We start from the raw sequence: 4,416 nt of genomic DNA, 5'->3' as shown, positions 1-4,416 counted from the left end.
ACTCAATCAAACCGAGTCTGCAATTTTCACTGTTTGCCTTGTTCTCGGTGCTTCCGAGGGATCTACTTTCCAGATTTTATTTACTTCACAACAGCGGGTGTTAAGTGCTATGTGGCGGCCGTAAAAAGTCGCCCCGACTTCATCTCAGTGTTGTTATATTTTCTAGTCCTTCGGGATCATTGATTTCAACTCATTTAGATTTGAAGATTGAATACTGCTTAAGCCGGTGCTAGGGGGCGTGGGCAGTGTTGCATTTTCCATTACTGCTCATGAACAGACTCAATCAAACCAAGTCTGCAATTTTCACTGTTTGCCTTGTTCTCGGTGCTTCCGAGGGATCTACTTTCCAGATTTTATTAAATAAAACATTTTTTCTTTTGTCATTGAAACAAAGATGCTTGTCAAGCGTTAAATGTTGTGAATGAAGTTTATTATACTTTTAATCATCATGTTTAATGAGCATGTTAGAATAACAATAAGCATGGCGCTTTCTTGTGGATTATGGTCTGATTTACCACGGTTCAGAGTTATGAAGCAACACCCAAACTAATATGTAACCGAAAATAATTTCCTTTTTCAACATCTTTGGGAATTAAAGATATATAATACCTCCTCAACAACGCGTTAAACATGCAGTGTGTGCGCGCTTTAGCATGATGTATGTGTTACTGAACATTCGCTAGTATTCTATCCAGTATTATGCAAATGTACGTATTTATGATTTGATATAAACTTGGTTTACCATGACGTAAACGATATGTGTATATATATCTTTTTTATCAATATGGGTATTAGACTTTTTGTACAGATCTAAAACAAGTAACATGTAATTTCCAATATTATTTTTTCTATATTAAGCAATGCGTATTTTCCGAGTCCGAAGTGTATATTTAATAACTGGATTTAATAAAAAAAATTCATTATAACAAGAAAAATCAGAAGAGAAGTGCGGATGATTTTTAAAGCTTTAAGCCGAATTTGTGGATTTCGTCTTTTACGGGAACTGATATTCTTAATTACTTGAGACTAATATTCAACGTAACAGGTAGATTTTTTTTCACTTAGTACTAAGGATTTCATGTGTTCCGGGGCCGTTTCATACAGCTTACTTAGGATAAGATAGGAACTTATGTGTAACGTGTTTCGAGTGCATCATTTTAAATAGACTCGTTTTCACTATACGACTATTATAAGAATAGGAGTCGAACAAAAGTTGTCAAAAAAGTTTAAGAAATGACAGATTTTAAGTATGGTATGAATATGATATGAGTTATGATTGTTCAAATAAATGTGTTTAAAAAGAAGCAATCGAAACGACAACAACTTAAGAACATTTGTAGAAATAGACCCAGTGTGATTTAGTTACATCTTTTGAAATAATTTGTTTGAAAGTCCCTACATAAGAGAAAGTTAAGAATAAAACTGTTCGACTGTTGGAACTTAATTGTAGTCGTGAGATACATTATTTCAGGTGAATTCCAGACAGGAATATTACTGAGTCACTTTCAAGAAGGAAACAAATGACACTTTTGAAAAGAAGTATTAAATAGTTTTGTCTTGTACGTCTGAATAAATCAGATTACTTTTTGTCTTTGCTGATATTCATACTAAGAGAAAACTGCAACTGAAACTAATTTAAACAAATAACAGATTGTTTTCTGTCTGGTTAAAAAATAAACAAACACGATTTGATATTCATATGGTTTACCTGAAAAGGTAAATAAAGCTTAAGATACACTTTATACGAGTATATATTTTCTAAAAGGTTAACATTACGTAATGCATAATATTACATAAGGTAATGTATTTTCCATAAATCTATATAAAGAATCAAGTACTTTCCAAATGTGATAAAAATGATTTAAATGATGTAATACTTTAAATCGCAGTAATTGAAACGATCTGTTGTATTACTTCAAATGTCTGATGAAGTACGTGAAGTATGTGCTATATTAATGTGGTATGATGATCATGATAATGGTGTGATGATGATGATGATGAAAAATAATAATAATAAGTATCATTTTTAAAATTATCATTACTTTTTTGTTTACTGTTAAAGTTAATATCTAATACATTTACATTTCAATCAATATTCTTATCATTATTATTATTATTATTGAGTTTGTTGTTGTTATGGTTGTTGTTGTTGTTGTATCATGTCTATTACATTCACATTTGACCTTTAGGTAACGTGGCCAAGAAGAGCAAATGGCAGGCAAAACCAAACTCTATCGTCTTCTACGAGATGATGAAAATCCCTTGGACGATGGAATAAAAGCCAAACTTCCCCATGAACACAAAACTCCGCTGCAGCATATTCGTTACGGCTCACGACGAGACTCGCAATTGATCTCAACCTCAAGAAATCTTTCTAATGTTGACGAATTAATAAGATTTAAAAGGAGGAGTTGGAAGAGGTCAAAACAGTGTAGAGTTGTAGAAATAGATGAACAAAAGTTAAAATTGTACGCAGAAAAGAGTACAGATATAATGCGACAACTTCTAAACTTAAAGATGAAAATAACATTTAAACACCAAAGTAAAATGTTGAAATTATTAACTAAGTTTGAGGAAGTGACAACAGGAAATATATTAGATTTTACAGACCATACTGTTATGAACGAACATATCCCTACAGATCTAAGCGAAAGCGAAACGGCACGAGGTTATGCAAGGAGATACAGCGAGGTTCTCGTCGAGCGTTTTATTCCGGCCGGCTGTTGCATTTGCATCTACGAAAGATAAATTCAGGGTTTAATATGGATTTTGTAATAACTTTTGCAAAAACTTTATAATGAATGAAACTTTACTGACCAGACTCTTTGTTAATTTGCACATTTACGGAAGACCTTGCATAGAAGTTACTTGAGATATGTTTAACTACAAGAAGTCATATTGTACATATTTTACTTCATTTTAATTTCATTAATCATACTTACTAATCTCATACCTCATGACGAGAGCTTTTCAAAACAGCTCGAAAGATTTCAGTCATACTAAATCATTTCAGAGTCATGCATTAGTCAATTACCATAAATGTCTGCAATAAATCATCATTTTATATTTCATTGTCTGTATTTATGTCGTTCTATCAAAACAGACTATGTGTTTAACTCAAACAGAAAAAATATCTACATCTAAATCCATAGTGTACTGCCCAACAATCAATTCTGATTATAACTGGAAGGCGCTTTGTCTGGGACAGACTGTTAAAAGATGTGCAGGCTCATTAGATGCAAAGTTAAAAAGAACTACAATTACTAAGATTAAAAACATAGATATAGATTAGAAAGCAACAGTTGTAAACCTCTCAGTGAATAGAATCACGCTGAGGCTGGACTGTATGTTTAAGGGGAGACTATTCTAGGAACAAATTGTTCTTGGAAAAAAGGAGTCGGAACGGTATTGCTTATGAGATTGTGGGATCAAGTTGTTCTGGCTCCTTGTAGGCATGAGATGGTTATGGTCAACTGCAATAAGACTGTACTTTATTTTGAAAAATATAATATGGGAATTTTTGATACAGCTGTGTTGAGGTCCTTAAAGGCCTAGATTCACTACTATATAAGTGTACCCACACCCCCCCCCCCCCCCCCCAGCAGGGATCCCAACTAGACCTTGAAGATGTGTTCAGTGGAGTTGAAAGAAATTATTTTTTCTTCAGTGAATGTGAAATGATAATAATAATAATTATTTTTTGATATTATATAGATGATAATAACTATTACTTTAATGTCATAGTAATGATTATAATAATAATAATAAAAATAATAATAATTATTATTATTATTATTGTATTATTATTATTGTATTACATATAGGATGATAAAAGATATAGTAATAATACTGAAAATAATAATGATAATAAAACACAAGTATTTTGAAAACTTCATGTCAGAGTTCTTTGTGTTGACAAACAATATAATATAAAATTATTGTGTTCCAACTACACTCAATTTTCAGTATGTTGCCAAAAGTGACTTTTCTCATGCAATGCTTTGTAACTTTGAAATGCACATTCTGTTTTCAATTTTAGACAAATGTTATTGATAGTACTCTACAAGCTTCAAATGAGTGAAAATTACATTATTCTGAAATACCACAATTTTCCAGGCATAATTTGAAAAAAAAAACTTGCATATTTATTTATAAGTAAGTATCTCATTATTTCATTATTGTGAAAATAAGTTTCTGATTATTTCATTATTGTGTTTGATCAACAATATTTTTCTTTACAAAGAAATGCAAAAAAAAGAACTAGTATAACTTTAAATGTTATCAATTATTCATTAATTTAAAATAAATTACATGGTTTCCCCTTCTCACTAATTCATACACTTGTAAGGTAGACTGACTCTCCAATAAACTTGTTTATTGGAACCATACTGTGATGGTCATTAGCCCCCAACTGTG

At 31.4% G+C, this 4,416-nt stretch overlaps 1 long non-coding RNA gene across 1 annotated transcript; it reads left to right on the top strand.

Annotated features, from left to right (window-relative positions):
• Nucleotides 1–811: 811 nt before the first annotated feature.
• On the top strand, nt 812–3,071 carry LOC123523302 (uncharacterized). Its single transcript, XR_008369707.1, has 2 exons — nt 812–1,045; nt 2,190–3,071. It is a non-coding gene; the product is annotated as an uncharacterized LOC123523302 (long non-coding RNA).
• Nucleotides 3,072–4,416: the final 1,345 nt, after the last annotated feature.

Source organism: Mercenaria mercenaria, unplaced genomic scaffold (assembly GCF_021730395.1).
Source record: "Mercenaria mercenaria strain notata unplaced genomic scaffold, MADL_Memer_1 contig_78, whole genome shotgun sequence".
Taxonomy (NCBI): domain Eukaryota; kingdom Metazoa; phylum Mollusca; class Bivalvia; order Venerida; family Veneridae; genus Mercenaria; species Mercenaria mercenaria.
Note: the sequence above shows the minus strand (reverse complement) of the source record. Positions and strands in the feature narration are given on the sequence as shown.